At 42.2% G+C, this 18,986-nt stretch overlaps 1 protein-coding gene across 1 annotated transcript in view; it reads left to right on the top strand.

Moving 5' to 3' along the window:
* Positions 1 to 18,986, top strand: part of TSC22D1 (TSC22 domain family member 1) — a 135,644-nt gene that overhangs the window by 67,373 nt on the left and 49,285 nt on the right. The gene's annotated exons all lie outside the window — the stretch shown is intronic.

The following is an 18,986-nucleotide window of genomic DNA, read 5'->3' as shown; positions in this document are numbered from 1 at the left end:
TAGGTCAGAGGGTTTGCATTTGTAATTTGGGTTTATACTGCCAGATTGCTCTCTATGTGAATGTACTAATTTACACTCTCACTAACAATGGCTGAGAATGTCTTGTCAGTAGAGTATGCTGTTGGTGCCCACCTGTTAAGCATCACAGTAGCTTCAATTTGCAGGTGCCTTCTCAGGGACTAAGCATTTTTTCATAGGGATTTTTTTCTCTTCCATGCACTATTAATTCATATTCTTTGCCCATTCTATTGAGTTGCTGGTCTGCTTCTTTATCCTTTATATTCATTTCTTTGTCTTTATCACAGAAATTAACCCTTTGTTAGTAATTTGATTAGCAAGGGTTTTTTTGTTTTTTCGTGTGATGTTTATTTTTTTATCTTCTCATGGGGGCTTTTTTCTCTTGATTTTTTTTTTTTTTTTGACCACGCATAAGTTTTTGATTTTCATGTGGTCAAGCCAGTCAGACTTTCTTTTTATGGCCATGGAATTTTGAGTCAGAATTCTCCTGCCCCAGGGTTTGGAGAAGTGATCCTACATTTTCTTTAAAAACTGGTTTCATTCTTATTTTCTACATAAATATTTTGAGTTGATCTTGGTACACTGAGTGGATCCAAAATTATTTTATTTTTCATTTCAGATGGTCCCTAATCATTCTCGCGACATATAATGAATACATTTTCTCCAGATGGCCAGGGCATATTCGGAGTGGGTTTCAGACTGTTGTCAGTGGTTTTGGATAAGACTGAGAGAAGAACACAAGAAAAGATAAAACGTCAGCTTGTATACATTTCTTTTCTTGGTTAACCAACTTCTTACCTGTAGACAGGAACTTTCCCCCCAGTGTTTCTTCTATATTTTTCTTCTGTATTTATATGTTGAATTTAATGTAGGTTATCTTCACGATTTATCTATCAAAACTTTTAAATTAGTGTTCAGGACGGTTCATGGCTAATGAGGTAATTTTTCATCTGAATTCTCTTCTCCCCAAAGCCTTAATTATCTAACTTTAGAGCATACTTAGAATAAAAGGGTAGAAGAGATACGAGAGAATTCTCTATTATGGTTCAGCAAGCTTTTGCTGATATTGTTCATGATGGCTGTAATTGGGTCCGTTTTTGATTAGCTGATGGGATTTCCAATGATTTGCACAAATTCTGGGTCAAAATGCAAAGAAAAGAAAACCCGAACAGCTTCTTTTTATAAACGAATCTCTGTTCTAACCCATTCGTGTTATTTCTGGAGTGCTACCATTGCTCGGGAGCCCCCGGGTTGTACAGATGGTTAATTCACTGCACTGCTCAACAAAAGGTTGGAAGTCCCTCCAGAGGTGCCGCAGAAGAAAAGCCTGGCAATCTGCTTTTGAAAACTCCGCCCTTGAAAACTCCAGCGTCACACCGGAATCCCCCACCCAGCCGGATGGATGGCAACTGGCTTCGATTTGCTTCTAGCTTTTCTCTCTGTTTTGCCAAACCACTTTCTTCCTAATCCACTTATCCCACATTTCCCAAGTGTGAAAATCCATTTCGAATATCAAGAAAAAATTCTCTGACTTTTGTTCTTTTTTTGCATACAGTGACTAAGGAAATACATGAACTGCCCCCATAAAAAAAATTAATCTCTTCCAGCTTCCAGTTGTCCTTGCATTGATTCCAGCTTATAGGCCAGTGTAACTGCTGCATAGGTTTTGAAAGCTGTAATCTTTTTGGAAGCTGCTTGCCACATCTTTTTCCCATGGAGATTCAAATTAATTGGTATTGCATTGAGTCCCCAAAGCCTCCGCATACATTTTAAAAATACACAAATAGGTTCAAGCTTGAGATACAGGATATGAGGCAATGATTGCCGTTCTCCCCTCAGCTAGAAATGATGCTAGATAGCGTTTTAACTGAGCACCTGACGCAGTAAGGCAACACTGGCGTGAGAGAAACCATCTCTGTTCTCATGCAGGCACTGACTGGCCAGTGCAGACAGCCGTGCCAAGAACATGCTGTGGGTGTGAGCACATGGGAAGTATAGTCAAATTGAGCTTGGTTTGGAAGAACGAAATAACTTCTTGAGAAAGCGACATTTAAGCTGATCTCGGAGGAGCATTGATGAGAGTCAGGCCAAAGTCAAGGAGTGGGAGGCGATTTCAGAATTTTGGCAAGAGTGAATGTGGGCCTGGCTTTAGAAGCTTTAGAGATAGAAATGAAGAAATTGGATTAACAAATACTTAGGAATTCCTAAATCTTGTTATTAATGGACATAAGTGATAAACTCAAAACCCACTGCTATCAAGTCTGACCTATAAGGATCCAGTTAGAGTAGACTGCTTCCTGGGGTTTCCAAGATTGTAAATCTTGATGAGAGCAGACAGCCTCATTTTTCTCCTGAGGAGTAGCTAGTGGGTTTGAACTGCTGACCTTTGGATTAGCAGCCCAACACCTCATCCCCCAGGGCTATTTATGTGGGTATATAGAAATAGATAAACGAAAGGTGGTTTGCTGTTTTAGGTGGGAAGTCGTATGGTTTCACATAGACAATAGGGGAGAAACAGATTTACAGAGAAGTTTAATTAACAAACTCCAGCATGTTGAGTTTGTAACCAATATCAGAGTCGAGATGGCTGACGGGCATTCAAATTTGAGCCTGAAGGTTGGGATAAAAGTCTGAAATGAAGATGACCTGGGAGCTGTCATCTTCATGATAATTAAGACTATGAGAGTTAATGTGATCATCCAGGAAATGGGTGTAGCCTCAGAAGAGCAGAAGGCTGAAATTCTTGGGCTCAGGAGCATCTCGGGAACTGGGGAGATTAGAAGGATGGCTCTTGTTTGAGCAGTTCCCTTATGCTTGCGTGACATTCTAGCTCTCTGCCTAATCAATTTGCCACTGTGCTATGCCCAAGTGACTACCTGCCTTCGGCATGGAGTCCTCTCTACTACTTTCTTTAAGGATTATACAAGAAGAGGAAAAGGCATTTATTGGTGGTAGCGTTTATTTTTAATCAGGGACTTCTCTTTCCCCAGATTTTTTACTTGGTCAACTGATTCTTGATTTTTTTTTTAAGGTGTATGTATTTCTTTGTGTTTAGAAAATTGTTGTTTATATGGGTAGGTGTTTTCAGCCGGTCATATTCTAGTTTATCGAATGACTACCATATGGCAATGTGCTTAGGTGGTAAAGATAAATTATCTAGCTGCTGAGTGAGAAGGGGAACAGGCAACTGAGCAGGTGGTTTATAAACTTCAGAGCTTTGTCGTCTCACATGTAAATTAGAAATTGTGTACTTCTTAGTTCACTTTATTTTCTCATTTTACAATTCAACTATCGAGAGGCAGAAACATTTCAGAAACAAAGCATTTTTATTAATGTTGCTTGAAAATTTTTTGACATTGGGTTTGTGCAACTTTTCACACTTTTTAAAAACTGGACACTTGTTTTTCATCGTACATACTTTGGACACTTTGCCAGGGAGACCAGTCCCTGCAGAAGGACATCATGCTCGGTAAAGGAGAGGGGCAGCAAAAGAGGAAGGCCCTCAGCAAGATGGAATGACGCAGTGTCGGCAACAATGGGCTCAGGCACAGGAGCCACTGTAAAGACCACACTGGAGTGGCCAGATGTTTCTTCCTTCTGTTGTGCAGAGAGTCGCTGTGGGTCGGAGCCGACTCAGTGGCAGTTAGCAGCATTCAATGAATATGGTCTATTATCCTGACTTTCCCCTCAGCTTATTATTTTATCCTGCCAAATTAATGCTCCCCTGCCACAGGATGCTTATCAGACAGGGCTTCATGAGCTTTTTATGTGCTTTGTTATGGTCTTTTTTGAGTCGATACTTCATTCCTCAGAAATCCGTATCCATGCCTGTCTATCTGTTGGTCAGAGGCCCTGAAGGTGCAAGGGCTCTGTGGGGACAAGGAGTGTGACATGCCATGCCAGAGGAAGGCCAGTGTGGCTGAGTTTGGGCAGCAAGGTGGACAGTGGTCTGAGGCAGAGCTGCGGAAGCTGCAGGGGCTGGGTATTCCCGATCCGGGCACAGGAGTGAAAGCACTGAGCAGCCGCTAACCACCAGGCCTGGGGGAGAACGATGAACCACCAATCAGCTTCTGTAAAGACTGCGGCCTTGGAAACCGCTGGGATGGTTCTAGTATCGGGTCTTCGGAGTCAGAGCCGACGCCACGGCCATGGGCTTGGTTTTTTTGGCTTTGTAGTATAGTTAGGAGGAGACCGAGTGGTGCAGAGGTTAAGTACTTGACTGCTAACCCCAAGGTTGGCCGTTCAAATGCACTAGCCGCTCTGTGGGGAAAAGATGGGGCAGTCTGCCTTGGTGAAGATCACGGCTTAAGCCATCCGGGGCAGGGCAGTGCTGCTCCCACATACGGTGTCGCTAAGAGTTGGAATCTATACGTGGGCACCCAACAACCCAGGCGTTAGGATCCTCTTGCACCGAGAATAAAATGATTGAAGAGAGCTTTAATTGGCTCTCTGAGGGTGTGTATAGCATAATCTGATAAGTATTTTAAATCTGATATTCTGCCTGGTGAATGGAGAAATGGATTCCAGAGGAGCGAGCTCAGGAGCAGCGGGCATACATTGAAAGGCGTTTTCTGTGATGCGTGTGGCACTGCTGTACGGATCTAGCTGCCACTGTCACGGGATTCACTTGTGACCCTCTGCAGGGCAATTAGGGAGGATAACCAGCCAGGGTGACTGACTGCATGGAACAGGGAGGCATACCGGGATGTGTAGACACTGGGTCTGTGGACTCACGGATGTCAGACCTCTCCACCATGCTCACAAACCACAGGGTAAATGGAAATAGCATATCAGTCTCAGCATTCTACCATTGACTGACTGTGAACATCTCTGTGAGGTTAAATGAGCTTTGATGATTAAGGATTTAGTGACTATAGAAAGATAATCACATGCATCTTATATATAAAGAATAGGAAATGCAGTCATATAAGTACTGAAATTCAAAACAAACCACTCGTCAGTATCCGTACAATCTACAATGTGTTGTAGTTTAGATCCTTTGGATCTATTGTAACTTTGGATATGGATGAGAGGACGTATACACATGTTTGGCATATATTAGTTTGGCACCACCACTTAAAGGTCTGTCACCCCCAGGAAGCTGCCCCCAACTCCCCCAAACCGAGGAAGGTGCCCTTTCTGTGCTCTGAAAGCATCTCGTACCCTGCCCTGTGGTCACCACGACTCAGGCTGATGTCGTGCAGGGGACTGGGACGAGAACAAATGCAAATGCAGGGGGGACTTGGGGAGATACATTTGAAGGGGCTTGAGGCGAGAGGAAAACTTATCTGAAGTCTTGTGAATCTCCTATTTTCTTCCATAATATTTTGATTTGTAGTACCCTGAAATAAATTACTGTCAGTTAAGTCAACATTCCAGGAAGCTGGAATGAATGCTTTTCCCTTCTGTTCTGTGACCCCATTATCTCAGCAGGCTAACGCTCATGAGGGAGGAAGATAGTTCTAGAGCAGTGGTTCTCAGCCTTCCTAATGCCGCGGCCCTTTAATACAGTTCCTCATGTTGTGGTGACCGCCCCCCCCCCAACCATAAGATTGTTTGCATTGCTACTTCATAATTGTTACTTTGCTACTGTTATGAACTGGGCGACCCCTGTGACATTCGACCCCCAAGGAGGTTGCTACTCACAGGTTGAAGAGCCTCTGCTTCTAGAGCTGCTCGTGTATTTTGATTTGGTTTCCTGTGTTGCCTGTAGGTGATAGCACCCTAACTAAGTGATCGGAATGTGTACGTTTTCCAACTACTTGGCTATAAAACCACTCCATGGTCAACTTGTGACAAGCAGCGTGCAGGTCTTGGTCCCTGGGTGTACTCTGACTTGGCGTGCTTGCTCTTCCAGGCTACCGGTCTTCGTCGTCACTTCTCGGCAACTTTTGGTCTGTGCTATGCACTTGGGTTGTCACTGAATGGCACGGCACAGTGGCTTTGCTCTCCTTGCCTGACCGGCTGCGTGTGGGGTTTTCGTAGTTTTCTTCTTCGTCCGTTTCCTTTCTGTCTACATCCTCTGCAGATGACTTCCGCTTGGCATCCTCGCCTTTGCCCTACCCCGACCCCATTGTTCCCCAGGGATTGGCCACAATCTGGGCAATCATTAACAGAAACTACAACTCTGAGTTGTGGTTTCTGTTAATGATTGCCCAGGCCGCCCAGCTCCAGAAACGGAGTCACCTTTGTGCTTTCTTGTGCCCCCACAGGCTTGTGGCTGAGCCCCCAGTGCCTGGTGCATGAATGGGACTGGCTTTCTCTTCTTTTCTCTGCCCACCCCACTATCTGTCGCCCAGACTGTTACAGCATCTTTGAACTGTTTATAGCAGTCACCATGCCAATCTCCCAGCACCCAAGCCTTCCTCCTCCACCCCAGCCATAAGAGGAAGAATCATTTGGAAATGTGCCCTCACACCGGTCAGCTCTGTTGCTCCTTCCTAGCTGGCTTCTTGCATATACTTTGAATATACTACCTTGACATTGGGCTGATAGCCGCAAGGTCTGCAGTTCGAAACCATCAGCTGCCCTTTGGGAGAACGATGGGCCTTTCTCATCGTCTCGGAAACTCGTCTCATGGGCCCGGGGTGGGGGAGGGGGTTGGGTGTCAGTTCTACCCTGTCTCAAGGGCCACTTTAAGTTGGCACCGACTCCATGGCAGTGAGGGTTTTTAAAAATCTGCATACAGCCTCCTGCCTTTTCTCATCGGTCCCCTATGCCCAGAAGTCTCAATCCTGCTCTTTCCCTGAAGACTGTTCTTCCTAGGCGGCCTTCTCTCGGTGCATGTGGTCTTTTAGATCCTCGATAAACGTTTATTTTGCCCTTCACTCCACTCTGCCTTAGTCATTCCTTTCCGGTCAGCAGGGCAGGAATGGTTACGTTGATGAACTCTGGAACCACACTGCCGTCATTCCAGCTCCACCTTGTTCTCTGGGGAACCTTGAGCTGCTTCCTTGAGCTGAACCTCTGAGCCTCCCTCTCATGCATAAACTGGGAGCAGCAATAGAACCTCTCTCGCATGGCTGTTCGTGAGCACTCGGTGGGTTCATATAGGTCTGAACACTGCCCGGTACTACAGAGACGTTAGCTGTTGGTCCATGTTCCAAAAGGATTCTTTCCTCCGTGTTGATAGGCGGCTGCCTGAGGATACACATGCTGCTGCCTTCTCATCTTGTTCCACAGACTGGGGTGGTGCCGTGCATGGTAGGCAGCTGAGAAGGCTTTTTTGGAACGAAATAGAAACTTAAAGAAGAGTGCAACTGTCCAGTGTCAGCTCCTCTTGGTTTTGAAACAAGGCCGCTTACGCTTGTGCAGCGTATTTTCCGCCCTTCTAAAGTCAGGTCATAGAATTTTTCCGGGATAATTTAATAGCAGAGTATACTGTTCCCTTGTTTTAATCATGGAGTTTGGAAAACAAGCAAACACAACCATGTAGTCTGAAATATATATATTGTAAGAGGATGATGAAATAGTGAGCCTTTGAACTTTATTACTTAGAACATAAGTATTCCTTTTTTTTTTTGGTAAAGACACAAATATTTCAAAATATAAGAAAACCAAACCACTAGGAATCGGATTGGGCAGCAATTTACAGGCAGCAGAGAGCGCCTTTTGAGCGACAGCTCCGAGCAGAGCCAGCCGGGGATAGCGTGTAATTTTCTCCAAGAAATCTAGGGGTAAGCTCTGCTCTGGCATTTGAAACTTACATATGCATTTGGTTTATCTAGTGTTTATTTAATAAAGGTTTGTAATAATGCTTAGAAATTGGTGTTCGGTCTTAATGTGATTGTAAATTGTGGTAACGCGCATTTAAGCTGATCATGCTGGCATTTTGAGCAGTAGTATAGACTTCAGGAAGTAGTCAATATTACCATTGGGTAGACTTTCACTTAAGTCTTAGCAACTTGCTTAAGCGTTTTCATAAAGAGTTAAGAGAACTCTGAAACTAGGACAAAAAGTGACATTTAGAGTAATATTTGGTTTCAATGAACAAAAAGGGTGGAGGGGGTGGGGTGGGAATCAAATACAGGCTTAATTTCCCTGGCTCCAAGAGAAGGAAAATTGAACTTTCATCAGCAAAATCAAGAGTCCTGGCGAATGCGCTAGGAAAGGGAATTATGTTATATTTTTATGTTACTGTGCTTGATTTAAGATTCATTAATGAATGTTTCTTAACTTTATCGTGAATTGATTTAAATATAGTACCTTCAAAGTAGTCTTAACTATTTTCTGGTCAAAGTGAAAATGCAGATGCGTTCTAGAATCTGCAAATGTAGGTATTGTACTGGATTGGAATTTAAGTAAAAGGAGGAAAGGTATCAAGTGATGGGGATGAAATATTCATCAGCTATCGAATGACCAGCTTATCACCTGGCCAAGGCTGGCCTGTGTCTCTCTTTCATTTGCCTGTACAAAATTCCTGTTGAAACACTCAGAAGTCCATACTGTTTTAGAGTTGAAACTACTGAAAGACTTTGAAAAAAAATTAGATTATACTTTGTCCATTTCTCCCTTCTCAACAGCAGAAGAAAACTTCTCAGCCAAGTGGTCAATTTACAAACCTTTTAGCAATGGCAACAAATGAAAACTTAGATGTGTGTGCATTTATGTATGACATTCTGAATTTTGGTGCAGATCATTTCTCTTTTTTCTCTCCTGTGTTAGTGTTAGTCTCAATTTATATATTCTAAAATTAGAGCACATCCTTATTCCTGGAGACGCTTCATCTTTTTTTCTTCATCGTCGATGATGTCATTTCTCTCTTTTTTATGTGCTTCCTTGGAGTATTTTCATGGAAACATTATAAACTACTAGAAGAACGAGGAAGTGAAACAGCTGAGGCAGCTAGCTCTGTGTCAGTAACTGTGATAACTTGAAAACTCTTGATGGCACATAGGTCTGTTTTGTGTCAGGCCTTTCCATGTGGTTATGCTCTGATTTTAATACGTTCAACATCCACAGATTGAAAAACAAAACAAAAAACCCCACTGCTATCAAGTCATTTCCAAGACTGACAGCCTCATCTTTCTCCCATGGAGCAGCTGGTGGGTCTGAACAGCCGTTTCAGTTAGCCACCCAGTGCTTAACTCACTGCACACCAGGTCTTCTTAGGCACAGAGTAATGTACCCCTAATGAGCAGTGAAAAGGAGTCCTAATGGAGATGTCAGATGTTTGACTGTTGACTATAAGGTCAGCAGTTCAAACCCACCAGTCAGTCCTCAGGAGGAAGATGAGGCTATGTGCTCCTGTAAAGATGTACAGTCCATATGGGGTCACGATGAGTCAGCATCAACTTGATAGCAGTAGGTTTGTTTGTGGTTTTTAATGTGTGATGCTGAAGCCCTGGTGGCACTGTGGGCTACTAACTGCAAGGTCGTTTGTCCAAATCCACCTGCTGCTCCTCAGGAGAAAGACGAGGTGGTCTGCTCTCGAAGAGATTTGTTGTTGGAAACCCCAAGGAGCAGTTCTGCTCAGCCCTGTAGAGGGGTCACAGTGGGTTTGTCTTGGTTTGATTGGAGTGAACGATGACTATCGTTTGGCTCAACTGAGGCTGAGCTTGTCATGCTTATTTGAATCCATTCTTTTTCGTTTCTCACATTTCTAAAGCTATCGTTACCGGTGATAACCAATTAAGGAACCTTCATACATTACATATTGTGCTGCTAACCACAAGGTCTGTGGGTCAAAACCACCAGTTGCTTCTCCGGAGAAAGATGAAGCTTCCGACTCCTGTAAAGATTTACAGCCTCGGAAAGCCACGGTGGCAGTTCTGTTCTCTCCTATAAGATCACCATGAGTCAGAATCAACTTGATGTGAGAGTCAGTTTGCGTTTTTAGTGGCTGAGCACGTTTTAGTCAGTTTGTAGTTTTATAGCAAACAAAACATATGCCTGCGAAGTAACAAACTGTTTAAAAGTGCAGACGATTAAGGCTTAGCTCATAAAGTGAGGCCCATGGATAAGAACCCTGTGGGATCAGAGTAGCAGTGCTGGGCTCGGCTTGACGTTGAAAGGATGCCGGGCCATATGGTCTGGGTTTCCCTCTTGGTCACGTAAGCGACTCTACCTCCTTTTCTGCATCTGTCAAATGGGGGCGGTAGTGTAGCCTCTCTCCTGGGATTGGTTGTGACTTACTCACCTGGGATTTCCCGAGATTCAAGCCTAATGATCCAAGACATCGGCCCTATGTGATGGATTGACTTTTGTACATTGACAGTGGCACTAGTTATGAACTGCCTTTGAGAGAGTAGAGGAAAAATCATTTTTGGTGTGAGGGGGCTCAGATGAGGAACCCTAGTTGAAGTATCAATGAGTAAACACTAAATCACAGCATAGTGTTTAAAAGTGTTAACTGTTAGGGTTGGACTGTGAAAACTGAAGAGAATTGATTATCAAGTGGTAAAGCTTTGAGGGAAGGGAGAGGGTGAAAGGGGTTAAAGAAAGGTTACCTGAAAGTGTTTTCACCTCAAGGAAATATGTATTTGGTGCATTGGAAGTTCAATAACTAAGTCATCCATTAGAAAGGCATTGGGCATTTGAAAGGAGCTCACACATAGAGGGAAAGACACTTCATACACACAGTACCTCTTACAAAAGTCATATAAATCAATCTATTGAAACGAGAGGAAGGAGTGCTAATAGGACAGTAGTTACGAGCTCAGTTGCCAGCCAAAAGGTGAGGGATTGGAATGTACAAGTGGCCGCAGGGGAGAAAGGTGGCCATCTTCCCTAAAGATGACAGCTGGGGAACCCTCGTGGGCGCTTCTGCTCTGTCCTACACAATTGCTGTGGATCTGAGTAGACCCAACAGCAGTGGGCTTAGGGTTTTTTTGTGGTGGTCACTTTTAAAGAGAGAAATGCAAAAATGTCTAACATGAGTTAGTGATGACAATTGGAAATTAATCATATAGTGTTTAAGTTGATATACCTGTCTGTTGTTGCTATAGTCTACAAAGGAAGATTGGAGAGGCTTCATGATTATTCTGCAGTGCCACGCTATTGCAATTTTAGCGTTGGGCTGCTAACCCCAAGGTCAGCAATTCAAACCCAACAGCCACTCTGAGGGAGAAATATGAGGCTGTCTGTTTGCACGAGGATTTGTAAAAGCCTCAGAAACACAGGGTCGCAATCAGCGAGAATCAATTGGTTGCTATGTGTTAAGTACTAAAAGGCCTCCCTAGGTGGTACAAATGGTTCATGTGCTCAGCTGCAGGTGGACAGTCCGTTCCTTGGAAGAAAAGCCTGGCAGTTTCCTTCCAAAATGCCAGCTATGGGAAACCTGGTGCTGCTCTGATGCACATGGGGTCGCATGAATCAGGAGCATGCAACCATTTGGGCTTTCTTTCCTTTTTTTTTTTTTTTTTAAGACTAAAATTTGAGTAAAAAGATCCCTTTCCCCAATATAGAGTAGGGTATTTGTAAATTTATATGGCTTTGATGCAGTTAGTATGCTCATTAAGAATTTTTATTTAATTTTACTCAGCTCCTGGCTAGTTACGTACCTTCAGGGTCTTTGTTTGTTTGTTTGTTTTCCTTTCCCATGCAGGGCATCATTGTCATTTTCTTCCATCTGCCCCACTTGGCTTCCCCACCAGTGGTTGATGCCAGTGTGAAGCCTATGGTTCTGTGTCCATCACGGGTGCTCTGCGTGGTTGCAGTGAGCAGCGCCCCCCTTGCGCTGCAGTTCTCATAGCTGGGCTGCTTGTCCTTTGCTATGCGGAGGGCTTGCCTTGATAACGCTGGGCCTAGCCACGGAACCCTGCAAGGCCATCTGTTGGGGTATCTGTTCACATATGCTGAAATGCCCTGATGCCAACCACATTTCTAACTATGACCTGGTGGCTGCCAGGATTTGATCTGTTTTCTACTTATTGGCCCAAACTTTGCCTCACTTCCGATTTGTGGTTCACCACCTCCTAGTATCTCAATCCAGGTCCCTAACCCTTTCAATCTTCCCTGTAGAAACCTCTGAACATGACTCCTGGGAAGTGTGAGCAGCGGAGTAGAAACCCTCTGTGGCAGAGAGAGGAGTCAGCAGCATGGGTGGCATTCAGAATATAGATGCAGTGAGGCCCTAGGAGAAACCTGAGAACCAGATCGAAGCCTTTTCTTGGCTTTAAGAGTTTAAGATGAGGTGTGGGGTTGGAGGAGCATGAGGGGGCTTGACTGATTGCCTCGATCATCTCTGACATGAAATAGAAACAACATCTGCGACCCTTGTTGATAAATAAACTCCTAGGGCTGGAAAAGGGTGAAAAAAGATATATAATGATTTATATGAATAGGTGGGATGGAATGAGTATGAGAATTGTTCACTAGATGAGAAATGCCATTATTTGTTTTGTTTTTGTTCCTCAAGTGACATATTGTCATTGTTTTTAGGTGCCACCCAGTCAGTTCCAACTCATAGTGACCTGTCTAACACAGCCCCATCCTGTGCCATCCTCACAAAGGACTGCCCATGTGAATCACACATACACACACACACACACAAAACGGGCATAGTGCACATCAGAAACTAGTGTGCAAGGGGGTTATGCAGTTTACAAATATATATATAATGCTCTGTCTTAGAATTGACTACTTTTCCATTTGGAAGTTCTTTGCTATTTCTGCTTTTTTACTTTGCAATGATTATCTTTCACAAGGTGATATATATATATATATATGCATATATATATATATACATACATACATATATATATATGACTCCTAATTTTCAGTCGTGCTCTACCTCTGGGTTAACTGGGTAGTGTTGTCATGTACGTTCATGTCAGACTATTTCCTGCTGTTGTTGGTTCTCTGAAGAAATCCTTTTAGTGCTTCCTGTTAGGTAGGTCTGGCTTTTATGGCTTCCTTTCATTTCTCTTTATTTGGAAATGTTTTCATCTTAATGTCATATTTTAGGGATAGTTTTGCTGGGAATATAATTGGTGGTTAATTTTTTTTCCTCACAAGATTTTATGTGTCATTCAATTACCTCCTTGCCTGCATGGTTTTTGCTTTAAAATCAGAGCGTAATCTTAATGGTTCTCCTTTATAGGGAAGTTTTCATTTTTCCCAAGATGCTTTTGGGATTCTTTCCTTGTCTATTATGATATGTCTTTGTAATTTCCTTTTTGGGTCTATCCTGTTTGAGGTTTGGTCAGTTTTATGAATGTGTATCTTACTGGCTTTTTTCACCCGCCTCTCTTCCCGATCTGAAATACCAATACATGAGGATGCTCCAAGTAATTCTTAGGCTTTCTTAATTTCTGTTTCATTTTGTTCATCATTTTTTTAATCTCACTATTCTGTTCTTTCATCGATAAAATTCTACTTTTTTTAACCCTTTGAATTTATGTATGATATTTCAGTATTAATCTTCAGGATTCCTCTTTGTTGCTATTGTATAGTTTTCAGTTCTTCATTTGTTTTGTCAGTTTGTTCTTAGTACTTTTTTTGGTGTGCAACTTTCTCACTGTTTCTCCTAAGCTAATGAATGTGCCTAATTATCATTCTTTTGAGTTAATTATCAGGTAGTTTCAATATTATTTCTTCCCCAGGAAGGTTTCCTGGCTCTGTACTTGCAGACATTTTGGTTGCTTTTTGAGCCACTCTGTCATAATTTTATTTTAGTCTTTTTATTTATTTCCTCATGTGGACTGAAATTGCCTTTGTCTCCATGACATTGAGGGGATGCTGTATTTGTATTAAATTGGTCATTGTATGCTGCTTTTTTTTTAAAGTTATTTAGTGACCCTTGTTTTGTGGATGGAGCTCCAGGAGATATAAGTGAGGGTGGGCAATGTGGGTGTGGTTGTTCTTTCTCGCCAGGCGAAACAAGGAAAAGAGAGGGAAATAACAAAATTAAGGAAAATGATAAGGGATAAAATGGAGGGGGGGGATTAAAGAAACAACAGCCAGAGCGGGGAAAAGAATTTACTAACTAGAATAAAAAACAGAAAGGAAAATAAAAAGAGGGGGGAGATAAAAAAAAAATATAGTAGCCAAAATAGGTGAGGGTGGTGAGAAAGAAAAAAAAAAGAATTGGAAAAAAAAAGAGAGAAAGAGAAACAAGTGTAAAGAAAAACTTTTTTAAATAACTAAAGGGAAGAAAAACAAAGGGCAGAGAAAGAGAAAAAAATAAGGAACAGGAAATAAAAATAAATAAATGAGGAGATAAGCTTTGGGCAGGGCCCCCAAAAGGAGAGAATTGTGGAGGCCAGGATATCTACATAGGGTGGAGCCCTCTGCACCAAAGAAGTCGGGCGTGCGGTGGGGGTGCCCAATCTACAAGACAGACCTCAACTCAGGCAGAGCAGGAGCTGTGCAGTAGAGGGATTAAATGTGCCAGCTGCTAGGTGGATGAGGGTTGGGGCTGACCATTCTACACCAGGAGGGTGTAGGGAGCAAGGATAGGGGTGGCACCTTTCTGGTCACTACCTGCCAGTGTGGGCTTTTGTGCTGAGTGGGTGAAGAGAGCCACTTGTCAGGTTGTTGTCCCCCATTGACTGCTGCTGCAGAAGTCCAACATGGCTGTGCTGTGTTAGACCACCTGTTTACCCATCTTGTTTGTCTCCTTTCTTACCACCTTTGTTCAGCGTCTTGTTCTAATCCACTTCTCTCTCCTTTCCTCTGAAGCTCAGGGTTGCAGGAATATTTTCTCTATCTGTTGTAGAGAGTGCGGGCAGTATGTCTATCTAAGCCACAATTTTGCCAGAAGTCCATAGTCTTGTGGGTTGTTTTTTTTGTTTGTTTGTTTTGTTTTTGTGAATTGGGTGAAGGCTTACAATGCAAATCAGTTTTCCATTGGACAATTCACAACACATTTTGTTTCATGTCATGGATTGCAATCCTTTTGGTATAATATCACTTATCGCACTTCCTCCCTCAACTCTCAACTCAATGCCAATCCAGTCGATGTTGACTCATAGCAACCCTATAGGACAGGGCTGTGAGTTTTCGAGACTGTACTTTTTTTTTTTAATCGTTTATTAGGGGCTCATACAACTCTTATCACAATCCATACATCAATTGGGTAAAGCACATTTGTAATGGAAGAAGAAAGCCTCATCTTTCTTCCATGGAGCAGCTAGCAGTTTCAAACTGCTGACCTTGTGGATCGAAACCCAGCTTATAATCAGTATACCACCCCTGCCTCCCAGTGTTCTCTGTTTCTTGGTCTGATATTTTCTTTGTGGAATGTTTTATCTCTGAATAGATTTCTGTAATGAATTTAAGTTTTACTCTTATTCTCTCCTTTTCACATTAGCTTTTGGTAGGTTGAATTTTCTGTTACAGAATTTATGGTATTCTTTATTGTATTTAAAATTTTTGCTGTATCTATATATATACTTTTTCCCTTCCAGATATTTTTTCCCCATTAATCTTACCAGCATCTACCCATTAGTCTTTTCAAAGAGTCAGCTTTTGCCTTTGAGGTGGTATCTTGTTTTAAAATTTCACTAATTTGATTTTGTATTTTTTTATTTCCTGTATTTTTAAGGATGATTGAATTTCCTTTTGTGTGATATTAAGATGAAATTTTTAGCTCCCTAATTTTCAACCTTTAAATTTCCCTCTGAGTTATTATTTTATTTGTTTTCCACATTTTACGTCATTGTGACAGTATGTCTGATATATTTGGACATTTGTGTAACTTTTAATTCTACATGTAAGTACTAGCATTTTGGGTTCAACTTAAGAAAAAGTAGGATATCAATTAAACTATATAGAGTATTATATAAATGAATATTTTACTTATATTAAAACGGTCCAGGTTGCTATATAAAGATGCTTCTCAGAAGATGAAACTGCTTTAGTAGGATATGATCTGATAGTGCCCTCTATTGTTAAGTAGGAGTTATTGCTTCTTGGTGCACATTGGAATTTTCAGGAATGCTACAGTCCGCCTTCCATATTATCATGGATATTATCACTTAGTTGGTCACTGAGTAAAAACCAGGTGTTTAGGGCCTATCCAAAGGATACTGTGTTTATGTTCAAGGTGGGTCAATTTATTGGAGTTCTTGCTTATTACTTCTTATCAAAGGTTAAAACTAGACTCACTGCCTTTGAATTAATTTTGGCTTATAGCAAGCCAATAGGACAGGTAAAACTGCCTCTTGTGTTTTCCAAGACTATTGGAGTAGAACACTTTATCTTTCTCCTGCAGAGTGGCTAATAGTTTTGAACTCCTAGCCATGGGGTTAGCAGCCCAGCATTTAACCACTAGGTCACCTGGGCTCCTCCTCTTTATCTTGCAATTCCTCTACTCTTTATCAGAGTCACGTTAGCAAATTTTGTGCAATATTCTTAACAATTCAGGATTTTAAAGTAAAACCAGACGATTGTGCTAGCATACCTTAACGGATAATTGTTTTGAATTTCGCTAATTGGTCCAGCATGACTATGCAAAGACTGGTGGATTATACTGGTATTTAAATTGACAGTCTAATTTGTAGTTGAAAGACTCCTAGAAAACTAGGAGTTTTGTTGTTTCTTATGTAACTAGTGTGTTGTTTCTTATGTAACTCATTTACTGTCCAAATATGCATAGTACTATATTGGGTGTAGAAATAATTTAGGGGGAAGCCTGCATCTACATAATAATATAGTTACTTTCTAGGAGTTTCATTTCTTAAAGGAAAGGAAATTGCAATAGATTATTATAATACACATGGAGAGCATGAGCCTTAGATCCCCTGAGTTTAAATACTAGGATTACCACGTGCTCCTTTTGTGAACTTGAGCCCAACAACTTTATGATCTCTGAGCCTCAGTTTCTTCACTGGTAAGTGAAGATGACTATAGTACCTACCTCTTGGGATTAATGAGGAGCCCTGATGAGGAGTCCTGGTGCCGTACTGGTTACGCACCGGGCTGCGATTGGCAAGGTTAGTACTTAGAAACCACCAGACACTGCACGAGAGAAAGACGGGCTTCCTACTCCTGTGAAGAGTGATCGTCGTGAACGCCCACAGGGGCACTTCTGCCCTGTCCTCTCGGGTCGCTGTGAGGGGCCTTGACTCAGTGGCAGTGAGTCTGGTTGTTTTCATTTGCTTGTTTGGTGTCATAGCAGGTTAACATGTTGGGCTTTAACTACAAGGTCAGCAGTTCTACACCACTAGCCTCTCCAAGGGAGAAAGATGCGGCTTTCACTGTTTCCATGAAGATGTACAAACTCTGAAACCCAAAGGGGCTGGTCTAAATTCGAACCTGCCCTACAGGGTCGCTAGGAGTCACAATCAACTCGGTGGCAGTGAGTTTGGTTCTCAATTATGGGATTATTATAAAGTGTAAATAAAATAATTCTTTTAAAGCAGTTAGCATAGTATCTGGGACATAGTAAACATTCAATAAGCACCTATTTTTCTCACATCACTTACTGACCAAGCTGTAGTGAATGCTTTCACCACAAGTGAAATTGATGAATCCCTTGTGAAATTGTTCACTACGGATAAATTAAAAACTCACGGCCTTTGAGTTGATTCTGCCTCTCAGACACCCTGTAAGACAGGGTGGAACTGCCCCTGGGAGTTAGAGACCGTCCCTCCTTTCCAGAGCAGGAACCTCGTTGTTCTCCCGTGGAGCGGCAGTGGGGTCCATTTGACCTTGCAGTTAGCATCCACCAGGGCTGGCAAACACAAGTAGCTGAATGCTTCCCTTGCTTACTTGGTCCTCTGTCCCTATCAGGGGTTGTAACTTTGAAGAGAGATTTGATTCTGTGGGAAGGGATTGTGGGCTGTGAGGAAACAAGTGCCAGCCAGCCCTGGAAGCAGAGTCTTTGAAATAGTCAAGAGCTGTGAAATCGTCTAGTAAGAAAGCACAGGTAAGCCCGTGGTTACCTTGCGTACTGGGTAATCCAACACTGTTTTAGCCTTAGCTGGCTAATACATTTTTACTGAAGAAACTGATTGTTTGATTTAAAATGTGTAGTTTAAGAACATAAATGTTCAAAATCTTTACAGTCTGTGTTATTGAGAGTTGAGCTAAGTTTGCTGGGTGAAAAGAACAAGGTCTTTAGGCTTTCTACTTCTGACTCTTTCGACTCTCTCAAGTTTAGGTTTCCTCATCTGAAAAAGAAGATTGTTTTAAAGAGTAGAGCGTAGAACATACGTAAAGCCATTATTCTTGCCACATGTAGACAAATAGAGCATAACGGTTAATTTTCCCTTTCAATAAAAACAAATGATAAATTAACACGCACATAGTTCTAGAATTTTACCTTATACTTCTGAAAGAAAATTTTAAAAATACCCTTTACGTTTGAAAGACTGCTGGAATTTTAGAAGGATGCAAAGAAATTGTAACATTCTTAAGAAATATATTAAGGAGATTAGATGCAAATATGTAGTCATGTATCTTTTTCCCATTTGAACATAATTCAGGCAATAGTGTTTGCATGTGACTACTAATGAATGATACCAAGTGACATTTTTAGGAGTTGAAAGCAAAGAATATGTATATATTTACACAGGACCTCGCACTCTCCCCCCCTTACTGTCGTTTTCTGTCCGCTATCATAAAGAAGATCAGTCCATTTCTGGTTGATTATAAATTTTTCTTTGTATCTCTCAGCACCATGGCCAAAGCTGTGGGTGTACCCAGACGTTGAAGGAGCGGAGGGCGGGGGGCAGGGCCGGTGCTCCCCGAGGCGCTTGGTGCTTGCGCACAGTACTCAGGCCCCGGCCTTTGAGTCAATTCTGACCGGAAGGAGGATTTCCGAGGCTGTCGATCTTTATGGGAGCAGGCAGCCACCTCTTACTCTTGAGGAATGGCTGGCGGGTTTGACCCAGTCCAACACTTACTGGACAGCACAGCGAGGAGATACTTTAAAACAGTTTAATGCTCTGTTCAAGAGTCTGTTGAAAGCCATGCATCGCAGTTACCCATTTAACTCAAACCTACCTTCTGATCAAACACTACTTTAACCTTCTGTGTATGATGGTGAACGGTGACTCTCCCCTCCCCACGCTGCCCCCCCC

The sequence above is a fragment of the Echinops telfairi genome, unplaced genomic scaffold, assembly GCF_000313985.2.
Source record: "Echinops telfairi isolate 266 unplaced genomic scaffold, ASM31398v2 ScPeMD7_11;HRSCAF=52, whole genome shotgun sequence".
Lineage (NCBI taxonomy): Eukaryota > Metazoa > Chordata > Mammalia > Afrosoricida > Tenrecidae > Echinops > Echinops telfairi.
This window is presented reverse-complemented; position numbering and strand designations above follow the sequence as displayed.